Below are 13,094 nucleotides of genomic sequence, written 5' to 3'. Positions count from 1 at the left end.
TTGAAGCATTTGCATTTGCCATCTCTATCAAATCATTTTTGCAAATTTTAGCGCTTTAGCACATAGTAGGCACTAAAAAAACCAACTAGAGCTACCATTTGTTGGGTGCTTATCTTCAAGGAAGATACAGAATTTGTCACCCTTTTAATAGATGAACTGACAGGCTCAGAGAGGTCAAGGGCCTGTCCAAGGTTACACAGTTGATGAGTTTTGCCACTAGGACCTTTGTGGTGTCACTCACTTTTGCAGAGTCGCCTCATGTTTTGCATGAATAGCTATTCATGCCCATTCCTTTTGCCTTTTCAACTTGTCTGCTGGTGTCTGAAGGTTTCATAAAGAGATAGTAACCAAAGCTGAGCCTTGGCACTAATACTGGGTAGAGACTGATTGAGAGAGGGAGAAAGGCATTTTCATCCAAGGAACAGAAGAGAGACACAGATATAATATAGTGTTAAATGTGTATCCAGGAGGGACAATGTGAACCAAGGTGGGAAAGGCATGGAAAGGGCACTTGGGGTCAGAGCATAAAAGGCCTTGAATGGCAACCTGAAACAATGAGACTTCTGAGAGCACTGGGGAGCTATAAAAGGTTTTCGAGCAGGAATGGACATGATCCATGTCTGGCTTCATGAAAGCTACTGTGGCAGTAGAACAAGGAGAGAGGATGCCACTGTGAGAATCCAAAGAGACGTGTGAAGGGCCTGAAGGAGAGCCCGTCAACAGAGGGCAGAGAGCAGATTCCAGGGGACTGTGGGGGAAAAGAAGCATCAATAAGGGCTTGGTGATTGGAATGCCTGGAGCTGGCCATCTGGAAACATTGCAGTATTATCAGCTGGGATGGGGAAGGTGGGAGGAAATGTGGGTTGGTGGGGCATCTATGGAAAGATGTCCCCTGGGCACCCCAGAGAGAGGACAGGGACACAGCAGGAGTTACAAAGCCACCTGCCAAGCCAGGTGTGGAGCAGTGAGAATGGAGTGCTCTGAGCCAAGAGCCTGGAGTTACCTCCTCTCACACCTGTTGGATTTCCTTGTGGTAACTGACCGCCTAGGCTCCCCTTCTTCCTTCTATGTGTAAGGCCCCAAGAGTGAATATCCTCTGCTCCATTCCAGGGCTGCAGAGCACAGGCCATGATGAATTTTGGCTTCATGAATGGTGGCAAGATCCCAGCCATTCCAAGGAAGCAGGTGTTCCAGACACCCAAAGCCCAGCATTTCCCCAGGTGCCTCATTCACCAAATCAAGACCTGGGGAAGGGGACTTTGTGGTGGTCAGCCCCTCTCTTCACTCCACCCACCTGGGGTGGGCAGGGCAGGGAAGGGCAGGGCAGGGGAGGGGGAGCATCTTATTCTCTCTTCCTGCCAGCAGAGCAGTGCATTTGGCTTTTTATAAAGCCAATAAATAAATAAAGCAGGCATGATTAATTGATGGTATGGAGCAGACCAAGGCGCTGGGAGTCAGATGGCCTGGCTTCCTGGTGGAGCAAGGCTTTTCAGCGACCTGGGGCCTGCGCCAAGGACGGGAAACCTGCTTTGGGAAGGTGCTTGCAGTGCCTATATGGGGTTTCTTACCTTTCTTCTCAGGCTGGGACTCTGTCCTGGGCTCCTCCAGGCCCTAGGCCTCTCCAGGTTGGAGGCTGGGGGCCAACAGGTGGCCCTGCCGTACTCTCATCTTTTCTGAGTCTGAGTCCATCAAAGCTAGGTCTCCCCATATGAGAGCTCCACACCTCAATTCACCCTACCCTGTGTGACCCTAAACACAAAGGTTCCAGTAATGTGCGGGAAGGCAGGGTGGTTTGGGGCACCCTGAACCAGGGGGAGGGGGTGCCTCCAAGGGCCGGACCACTGGTGGGGATGAAGTGGGATAAGGGGTCGGTTCTGATGGAGTATCTGCAGAAGACGCCCAGGAAAGGCCAGAGACCCCTCCCGGGGCAGCCCCACACACGCGCCCGTGATGGAGGGAGTGAGCTGGTCCCGCGGGGCGCTCTCCGTGCGGAGTTTGGGGAGGGCCGAGGGGCAGCGCGCCGGGAGGAGGGAGTGAGGAGGAGGGAGCGGGTAGGGGAGGGAGGCGGGCGGAGCGCAGTGCAGCGGTGGCGGAGGCGGCGGCAAGGGAGGGAGGCAGGCGGGCGGCGGCGGAGGGGCCGTAGGGCAAAGCAAGCGCCGGCCGCCGCGGCAGAGGAGCCGCAGCTGCAGCCGGGTCGGGCCGGGCCGGGCGCGCACCAGTGGCGGCGTTAGCGGCAGCGGCAGCATCCCGCTTACAGAGCCGGCGCAGGTGAGGCAGGGGCGCCGGTACAGGGCTCTGGGCCTCCTCCTCTCTTCCTTGGCTTCCTGTCCATAGGTGCCCAGCCCCAGGGATCCCTGCCGGGCCAGAGCCCGAGCCCACGCCGGAGCACGTCCTGGGTCCCCTCGCCCTGCGCAGGCAGGCGCCTTGTCAGCAGTGACCTTGAGCGGGCACCAAGCGGCGGGAGGCTCGGGCCGGGGTGGGCGCCTGTGGACCCGGCGCTGCGGACGCAGGAAGGGGGCGCGCAGCGCGCCTGCGGCGCTCAAACTTTCTGGGCTCTGAGCAGCCTCGGAACTGGGGGGTGTCCAGGGCACTAGAAGCCCCACCACCCCCAATTTTCTCATTCCCAGCTGGCTCTGGCTTCTCTGCCTGATCCCCACCCCCCAGTGTTGTGGCCCCCCCACCTTTATCCACGCCCTGATTCCTGCAGGTCAGAAGCATGACCAGAGCTGTAGACTGTTACCCTGGGCTGGGGGTTTCTTATCTCTCCAAAGGTGGTTTCTCCCCTTAAGAGATAGGTGTGCCCTGGAGGACCCTCCACCAGGTGCTCTCCGCATCTCCAGCCTCGACTTTTCCTTGAGCCCTTCATCCTGCCCACAGCCCTCTCCAAGCACCACGGGGAGGGGGGGCGGATGGGAGGGCCAGGGGAAGTCCCCGATCTGGCGACACAAGAACTTTGAATCCCCACATTTAATTGGACTCTCAGATCTGTAGCTTGAGTTTTTCAGTCATGTAGCAAAAGCTCCTTCAGAAAGTGGGCTCAGACAGGTACCTCACCCCAGGCCCACAGGTTAGATTATATGTTCCTGCACATCTGGACTCACCCAGGGCCTGGTCACCCCAAGTCCTGTGGTCTCAGGAGGAAGGGATGTCTTGGCCTTGGGGTGTGTCCTGGCCTCCTAGAACATTAGCCTTGGAAAAGGGAAGTGAGCCCCAGAGAGGGTGAGCAATATTCAAGGTCACACAGACTACCCCAGAAAAACAAGAACTGGCTTTCTTATAATGGATTGGGAGGGATGGAGAGGAGTTGTGTTTCCTACCCTGGGGGATTTGGCTCTGGGACACTGTCTCTTACTATGGCTGTGACCTCTGACAAGTCATTTACCCTCTCTGACTCACTTTCCCCATGTGTAAAATGGAGGTAGCTACCTCATAGGGCTGTTCTGATTGCTGAGTTAACATTCTTTAAGTTTTACCCGTGTGCCTATGTGTGGTCTGTGTCAAAAAAAATTGGCTACAATATGTGAAATTTCCTTTCTGAGCCTGGAAAGAAAAAAAAACCTTCCCCATCCTTTTCCTTCTGCTCTGGCACCTATGAGGCCACATAAATTGTGGGCGCACCTCTGTGGCTCTGCGGGCTGCTGGTGAGCAGGCAGTGCCTGCTGGAATCCTGAGCATGTACTCTATATGGAATGTTGCGTGGAGCACACTCAGAATCCTGCTGCTGCACTGGTCAGGCTAACCTAGGCCGTGGCTTCCTGCTGCTTCCACAGGGAAACCAATCCCTAGTTTCTATCTAGGAAATGGAGACAGGGCTGTGTTATAGCCCTAGGAAAAGACCCCTTCTCCAAGCAGTGTCATGGGAGGAGCATCACCATCAGATCTCTTCTACCTGACCCACTCTTTTCTCTGCCTCTGTGATATGTTGTTTCTTCCCCTAGAGGTACTATTGGCAATAGCAGAGGTGGTGGTGGTGGTGGACTCATTCATTCATTCATTCATTCACTCACTCACCAAGCCTTGATTCATGCCTTCTCTGAGTCAAGAGGTGCTTAGAAATACAGAGAGATTGGCCATATCTGACAGTTATGAAGCTTCCACCAGGTGCCAGACATTTGGTAGGTACTAGAGACACATTTATTCATTTGACAAATTTTTATAAAGTACTTAATATGTACTGAGCACTGTTTAATGTGCTGGTGACATTGGAAAATAAAATAGACCTCTTCCCAACTGTCTAGGGTGGTCATCTAATTTGTCATTCAAACTGAAACACTTATGGGAATGAGAAAGGACATTAGGAAAGCTAACATCAGAACCACATGTATAAACCAGGACTATTCAATGTGTGGCTATCCTGTGACCTCATGTTTCTACACCATTGTTCAGGGGAAACTGTTAATATGTTTTTAGCTTACTTTTTGTCAAGTTCTGTGCTGAGCCCTTTCGGGTTAACATCTGATTGGATTCTTACAGTGTTTTGAAGCTGGTTTACCATCTGCGTGCAGCTGGTTAGTACAGCTGGGGCCACTTCACTACTTAACTACTGGGCTGCACTGCCTCACCAGAGATGAGTGAGATCCAGGGCCCAAGGGCACTCTCTTTCTGTCTCAAAGAGGCACACAAAACTGTTGAACAGGAACACAAATGGTGTGGTAGATGTGCCATGGGTGGAGACGGAGGCACAGATTCTACCTGAAAGAATCAGAGACAGCTTCCTGGAGAGGGGACCTTTGATCTGGACCTCGAGACACGAGTTGGGATTTTGATAGACCGTTCATGTTAAAGGGAGGGCATTCTAGGCTCAGGTTGGTAAGGCTTTGAGGTGTGGGGAGTGTGGACTGTTTGGGGATACCACCTCAAAATAGGTCCGGACCCAGTTGTGACCAGACACAAGTTAGGTATGAAACAGTAGGAGCCAGCAAAGATTTCAGTCCAGGAGTGGCATGTATGTTATGGCACTCAGTGAGCTTGGCGTTTCTCAAGTATGCTCTGAACATGGGACTGTTCTGTGGTCCAGGAGCAGAGAGAATTTGTTGTACTAGATTTCCCTGTGACAAGATTTTCTATTGCCTGAGCTTTACCATGGATTGCATAGAAGGTCAGGAAAATCATTTTGTTATATAGTCACTGCAGAAGAATTTTAGCAGCATCCCTAGCAGCAAAAATGTTTCACCAGGCAAGGTGATTGCCAACCAGAGAAATATTAACATACTTAAGTGAGAGTGTTTTTAGTAGCATCATTTGCAAATAAGGAATATGCTCATTATAAATTAAATATTTTCTCTTCTTTAAATCACATCCAAAAACTCCAACTTCATCCCCTTTCTTCCTCTTCAAGTCATCTCTGTCGCCATATAAATATGGAAGTGATAAAACTATTTTTTTAGTAATGTCTTATTTCTCAGACTTTTCATTAATTTAGACTGGCCTCCTTTTTTCCCTCCCCTGTGAGGTGGAATTATTAAAGCTTTATGATATATAAAAACTTGAATCCATTAATAGAGAACCAAATAAAGAGAGTCAACTATTGGGATATGGGAATTGGGAAATAAGTCTAGAAAGACCTGAGAAGCAGAAGAAAACTTGGGCAGAAGTCTTTATTGTAATTTCTTCAGGAAGGATTAGGAAAGGTGGGTTTGCTGGTTTAGCATTGGCTGGTCTGAATAACTTCAGTGGCTCTGGGACATAGGAGCTGTCCCTAGTTGTCTGGTACCTGGCATTGGGGTGGTTAGGGCAGGAAAACAGTGGCCAAAGTGTAAGAGCCCCATAAAGGAAGTAGTGAGGAGTATGGAAGTATGCTCTCTCTGCTCCTTCTCACTTGTCCTCACCCCGGCAAGTCTTAGAACTTCAGAGCTAAGATACCCCTTCAGGAGTATCTGGGCCAACTCCTTGATTTCACAGAAAAAGTGAAAAGATTGGCCCAGAGAGGGAAAGCAACTTCTCCAAAGTCACAACAGCATTTTAAGGGGACTGAACTAGAATTTGTTTCTCCTGCTACTCAAACCACTACTTGGTTATTATTTCCCTTTCTTTCTTTCTTTTTTTGTAGAGCAGAATTATGACTAAGCCAGATCCACCAGGCTGTGAACATGTGAGGGCCTGAGTTCTTGTCTCATTTAATGTCATCCCCAGTGAGACTGGAACATAGTAGATGCTCAATACATGCTTATGTCTGTTTCCTAGCACTGCTGTAACAAATTACTACAAATTGAGAAGCTTAAAACAGCATAAATTTATTCTGTCACAGTTCTGGAAGCTAGTAATCTGAAATCAAGGTGTCAGCAGGGCCATACTCCCACCAAAACCTGGAGGGAATAAACCTTTTCTACTTCTTCCTAGCCTCTAATGGTTGCTAGAAATCTTTGCTGTTCCTTAGCTTGTAGCCACATTGCTCCCATTATTGCTTCTGTCTCCTTTCTGTGTGTGTCTCTCTACTTCCAAATCTTTCTCTCCTTATAAGGACACCAGTCATATTGGAATAGAGCTCATCCTAATCAAGTATGACCTCATCCTGATTACATCTGCAAAGACCCTATTTCCAAATAAGGTCACATTCACAGGTACTAGGGGGTAGGACTCCCACATGTCTTTTGGGGGAGGATGCAATTCAATGTACAACAATGAATCAAAGAGTGAGCGAGTATTATGATTTCAGGTAAGAATGAGCTCCTCTTACCCCAAAGTTAATGCTAATTCTGAAAAAAATCAAAAGTTCTTTAGAAGGAGAAAACAACAATAGTAATAACTGCTCAATTCACATATATAGAGATAAAACAGTTCCAGTTTCTCTACAGCATCTCCCGTATGAGCCAGCCTGCTTAGCATATAGTGCTGGCACCATCATTTTCTAATTGTGTCTGTGTGATGTCAGGTAGGTGTCTTCACCTCTCTGTCTGTTTCTTCTTGTGTACAAGATACTAATGGTTCCCACCACATGGGAACTTTTATGAGGAATGATAGAAATTAAGACAAAATTCTTAGAACAGTGTCTGGCACACACTAGGCACTTACTAGATGTCAGCATTTATTGCTACCATCATCTTGTAACTTACAGAGTATTTTTCATATACCTTTGTATCTTTCAGCCTTCACAGCAAGCCTATGATGTGACTCAATAAATATCAGCTTCTAGCCCACTGGTATGAAGATGTTGCTATTGGGTACTTTCTGGTTTCATGGGGCTGGGAGGTTGGGGAACAATGATGTGTTAGGACCTGGTAGAGATGAACATGAAGGGAAGTAAGCAGTACCCAAGATGGAAAATGGCTTCAGCATCCATTGCCCAGTTGTCCTCTGCACTCTGGAAGCTGGGACTGATTGGGTCTTTTTAAACTTTGCATCCTCAGGCTCTGGCAAATAGCAGGTGATTAATAAATGTGTGCTGGATAAATGAGTTTCTTATAAAACACATATAGCCCCCATCTCAACAACAACAACACGGCCCTAGGATAAGGCTACTTTGCCTGAACAGTGTTTTCTCTTCACCAAAACTCACAGGTGGGCTGTCAACACATGATCAACTCGAAAATCTGCTTTTGAGTTGAGGGAACAAACTTTTGAGTTATACATCCAGTGGTTGTATCATAGAACTGTGTGAGTTGTGAGGGGTGGAGGTGCATAGAGAGTCCAACATGTAGGTGGGATATTAGAGGCACCTGTATAGTGAATGGTCATTGGAGGACAATGCCACATTGAACAGAATTTCTCAGATGTTGCCATCAGAGGTAGATAAGAACATAAGGCTAGGAAAATTCTCTCTCAGCAAATCAGTGCACAGGACTGCCAGCTGAATTCAAAATGACTGAATATTTTTATTGGCACTGATTCACTCTTGATTGTTCACTAATAGAATAATAGTTAGGAGTGCATAGAAACAAATTCAGGACAGTCCTCTTACTAGTTGTGTGACTTTGGGCAAGTGGCTTAACTTCTCTGTGCCTCCATTTCCTCAGCAGTAAAAGAAGGAACATAAAAATAGTGCATAGGATTGTTTAAGAATTAAGATTTGTGAAGTGTTTTGCAAACACCCTGGATCACAAATACTGTATTTTGTCATGTATAATGTGCACTCATGTTTTTGGCCCAAAGTTTCAAGAAAAAAAAATCTTTCATTTTATTTTTAAATTCAATTATTTGTTTATTTATTTATGTTTAGAAACAAAGCTGATTATCATGTTCCAGGGTATTATTTTGCTTACAAATACTGTTATTGCTTTCTAGAGCTATGCTTTTAATGCATAAGCATAAATGCATTTAAAAGAATTTAAAATATTTATATAGATATGGAATTAGTACTACCCATGTGTGCATCCTTATTTTTCTCTCAATAATCTTGGCAAAAAGTACTCAATATGCACAGCAAAATATGGTACCATTTCCCTCCCTGGCCTTCTTCATCCTTCCATTCATCCTCTTCTCCCTCTTCTTTTTAATATAGTGCTTTGGTTAGTCATTAATGAGATAAAAACATTTCCAGTTCCCTACTCTATAGGCACATGATAAATTGAACTCACCTCTCTTGACATTGGTTGTAGTCATGTGTCTTGTGTTGGCAGTGAACTTTGAGAAGTAACGTGTCATTTCTGGGTGGAAGCTCTAATAACTAGCATACTGTTTATTACTTTTCCCTTTTTCTCCCTTGGCAATTGAGGTATCATGGAGATGGAGGCCCCCTCAGTCTGATTCCTCAGTGAGAATGATGCAAAGCAGATCCATGATGGACATGTAGCATCACTGGGAAGTAAGCCTTTGCTTTAAGTCACTTTGGGCTTATTCATTATTGCAGCATAACCTGGCTCATTTTGATGGATTTGATACGGGTAAGGAGTAAGTTGAAATAATCACAACTTGTTTAGAGATATTCATGAGTCTTTATCATGAGTCTTTAATTCCTTCAAGTGTGATGCCAAAAATTTTAGTATTTGAAGGTGTTATGAACACAACACAGGTAAGAAACGCTGTCCTATAAAATGAAGTCCAGTCTCCCTAGCATGACATATATGAACTTTTCCAATTTCACCCTGGCCTCATCTACTTTGTCTCCACATGTGCTCTGTGCTCTGCCTGACAAATCCACAGCATCCTTGGAATGGACCACAGGGTTTCACATCTCCAGACCTTTTTTCATGCTCTGTCTAGGAATGGAGCATCCTGTCACCCAATCAATGGCTAGGATAGAGGGGGACAAGTACATGGAAGAAGAGGGGAGCATTGGGGTTTTTCAGATGTGAGGCACAGAAGGCATAATTAGGACTGAGAATGAGACTGTTTTTCAGGTGAGTTTTCTAGCCATTAGAGCTTGGCCTGGTATAGAGTGAGCTCACCATTGTAGGTTTCCAAGCAGAGGTGTTATAGGGAGCATTCCAGGTTAGCAGAACTAGTGCAAACTCTTCAATCCTATCACACATGACTTTAGGTGAGATTGGCCAAGGACGGTGGATCTTAGCTGCAATCTTCAAAATAAAAGTAACTTTTACCCCTTGATTATAGACATGTTACATAATGATTGTAGAATATTCAAATAGTATTGAAAAGTGTAAAGAAGAAAGCAAAACTCAAAAAATGCCATAGAATAGCCAACCTCTATTAAAATTTCATCAAAAGTCTTTCCCTACATTTCTCTAAAATATATAGGTAAATACATGGTGGTTTGTATGTGTGTGTGTGTGTGTGTGTGTGTGTGTGTTTTCTTTTTCACTCAATAATAGAGTACAGACGTCTTAAATATCAATAACAATACCTCTACTTCATCTTTTGTAAGTAGCGCTGCTGTAATTGATTTAATGGATCCCTTCCTGATAGGCACTTAGGTTGTGTCCATAATTTTGCTATTATAGACAATACTGTGATGAACATTCTTATATGTGGGCTCTGGGCATGTGTCCAGGCATCTTCAGAGGATGAATTCCTAGAAGTGGAGTTGCTGAATCAAGCAAAACTCTTTGGAGTAAAAGAAGAGAAGTGTGTGATCAGGTAGAGAAATCATTTCTGCCTTAAGGGCAACCTCTAAAGGTCTGAAGGGAAGAGAGACATGAATGGTAGATTGTAGCAGGGCTGGAAGGTTGGACTGAATGGAAGACAGGGGAGAGCATGTGGAGGGAGCTGGTTTTAGAGGACTCCAGTCCCCAGTTTTAGATGTGCCATTTCCAAGGCAAAGGCAAAATGCAAATGGCAGTTGTGATTTATGTAGAGCAAGACAATTTTAAACATTAAAAAAAAAAGATTTTATTTATTTTTATTTTTAGAGAGAGGGGAAGGTAGGGATAAAGAGAGGGAGAGAAACATTGATGTGAGAGAGAAGCATCGATTGTTTGCCTCTTGTACGTGCCCCAACCTGGAATGAACCCACAACCTAGGCATGTGCTCTGACCTGACCAGGAATCAAACTAGTGGCCTTTCACTTTGTGGAACAACACACAGCCAACTGAGCCATACCAGTCAGAGTCAATTATAAGAACTTTTATGTGCACAGTTCCATTTGAGCTTTATTACCACCTTGCAAGAAAGGTCTCTGTTCCCACTTTACAGAGGACCAAAGTGAAGCCTGGAGAGGATGTGGTGAAAGGAGCAGATGGATGTCTGTCTTTATTTTTAGTATGTGGGCTTCTTCACAGTCCTAGACCTTTCCTTTGCACACACCCTGGGGTAGTTCATGCCTTCAGTCTTTGCAAATGGCATCTCATCTGAAAGGCTAACATTTCCTTATTCATGGAAAGGAAGATTGGTCATATGTGACTTCTTTGTGAAACTTTTCCTCACAATCCCCCACCTACCCCACCCACCCTACCCATCCCTGGAAAGCAAGACAGAGCAGGTCAGGGCTCAGAAAGGAATGTTCTGCAGCTCATTACCAGAGTACTAACTATTGTGTATTAACTTGAACCAGGGAGTCTGCTTTTGGCTTCAGTGAATTGGATTACCTAACTCAACTGACAAATAATAAGACCCTTTCTTATCATACATAATCAAAAATTTGCAGGTAGGTAATTCAGTAGTTCACCTATGCCATCAACACCCACATTCTTTCTGTTCTTCTCTGCATCATCAACCAGAAAAATTTCCTGTATCCCAAGCAGATGTCACAGTGCCCAGAGGACAAAGGCAGAGTGCATCTCAGTGTTTCTTGTGTCAGGAGGTCCCAGCCAACTTCCCTTGTGTCTCATTGGCTGGAGTTGGGTTGCATATCCATGCCTAAACCAGTCATAGCCAGGGGAATGGGACACAGGCTTGAAAGGACCAGGACTTATCTCTGAGTCAGTTGGGGGCACAGTCTGGACTCTGCCAGCTAGGATGAAGGAGGGAATGGCCACTGGGGAGGCAGCTCCTAGCATCAGCCCTACTATGTGCTCATTCTTCTGACTAACCTGCTAGACTGAGAGCTATCAGAGGACAAGTGATTGAGCATTATTCCTTTCCCGGTCCTTTGCAGGCAAGCACAAGGTTTTACACATGTAGATATTGAGTAAACTATTGGTTAAAGGAATGAAAGAATGAAATTAAATGAATCAGTAAGTGTTTCTAGAGACTCCATGAAGACTCTGAGATTTTGGGATTCTCTGTGTACTAGCAATGCCAATGTTCTGTCAATATGGTGCATGGTTCAGGTATTCTAGAGAGTATAGGAATGGCTTTGCCTTCATAGACATTGCAATTTAGTTGTGGGAAAACTCAAGAGCCTTTAAAAAGATGTAGAATAGGTGTCCAAGAAAGCAGGACAAGGTGCATTAGGGACAAGATACCCATGAAGGGCAGAAGTGGTGGAGAAAAATACTTGTGTACTCAGAAAGTACACAGGATATGAGTGTGATGGGTTTCAAGTAGTGAAGACACTTACTAGGCCTAAAGCCTGAAGGGAACTAACTCAGTCCTGAAGGCCTGTTCTGCACTAGGCATTGTACTTGTTTTGTCTCATCCTTTTTGTGACTTTATGTAATGGAGAAGCAAAGGCTCAGAGGGTGAGGTTGTTTGTGCTTGTCCAATGTCACCGAGCCAAGAAGTGGTAGAATTTGTCTGAGAAAGCATATCTGTTCTGAAAAGGTGTCTCCCTTCTGCAAAGGGACTATGATGGCCATAAAGGGCCCACCTAAGACCAATGAGCTGTGGAGTGGATGGGAAAGAGGAGCCTGGAAACTCACAGGAGGGCCTAGAAAAGGCTTGGTGCAGTGAAAATGTAGGAGAAAAATCTCAGGGGAATAGGTGTTTATACCAGGATTCATGGTGGGCTTGAGAAGCCACAGTCTTTAGTATTGAACCTGACTTCAAATCCCTGATCTACCAATTAAGAGCTATGATCTTGGACAGAACACTTCCCTTTTCTGAATCTCAGTTTCTTAAATTATAAAAGGAAGATGATAATTAAACGTGTGCCCAGGAACTGGCATATAATAAGAACTTAATAAATGAAGTGATTATAATGATCAATACTGTTGTTGCTGTTGTTTTAGAACTTGGTAGGTAACCAGATCTAGAGGTAACTCCCTCACTGGGGGTTCTGGGTTTCAGTTATGCCTTGGTCACCACTCCCACATTTAACCTTGACTTCATCTCTCCCAGCCTGGCTCTCTAAGCTTCATCTGTAAATTAAGGAGGTTAGGCCAGTTGACTTCTAGCATCTTTTCTTGTTCCAAACCCTGCACTGGTGGAAGGGGGAAGCTGGGATGACAAAAGGGACTAGAATGGGGTGAGGGGGATGCTTTTGTTTGGGGATGCCAAGCAAGGGAAGGGAAGAGAATGGAAGGAAGAGCAAGAAGAAGCCAGAGGAGGCCAAGCAGCCAGAGAGGACCAGGCAGGTGTGGAAACCCTTGGCAGGGCAATTTGGAAGTGGGCACAGAGGTGAACGACTGAAACCAAATGAGGCAGAAGCACATTAAGAACAGCTGCATCTGACACTTGCTTCACTGTGGGAGAACCAGAGAGAGAGAAATCAATCACAGCTCTTCCTGATGCTTAATACCTGATGGGCAGGGTTTTGAAGAGTGTGTGTTCAAAGACAGAAATTGAATTTCTCTAAAGTTTTCAGGGATATTGCAATTATGCCTGAGAACATGTCTATGAAATTCCCTTGAAATCTATTTTTGGGCACAAGGTTTTATAAC

General features: G+C 45.6%; 1 protein-coding gene across 4 annotated transcripts in view; it reads left to right on the top strand.

Annotated features, from left to right (window-relative positions):
* The window catches only part of ATP2B2 (ATPase plasma membrane Ca2+ transporting 2), a 494,651-nt gene that overhangs the window by 98,070 nt on the left and 383,487 nt on the right, over window positions 1-13,094 (top strand). Inside the window, exon 1 of one of the 4 annotated variants that reach the window (XM_053668976.1) lies at window positions 2,155-2,268. The exons of the other annotated variants lie outside the window; for them this stretch is intronic. The gene's annotated coding sequence lies outside the window, so the exon portion shown is untranslated. Of the gene's footprint in view, window positions 1-2,154; window positions 2,269-13,094 lie in introns of those variants that run through there. 4 annotated transcript variants of the gene reach the window in all.

This window comes from Artibeus jamaicensis, unplaced genomic scaffold (genome assembly GCF_021234435.1).
Source record: "Artibeus jamaicensis isolate MK-2021 breed Jamaican fruit bat unplaced genomic scaffold, CSHL_Jam_final contig_519, whole genome shotgun sequence".
Taxonomy (NCBI): Eukaryota; Metazoa; Chordata; class Mammalia; order Chiroptera; family Phyllostomidae; genus Artibeus; species Artibeus jamaicensis.
Note: the sequence above shows the minus strand (reverse complement) of the source record. Positions and strands in the feature narration are given on the sequence as shown.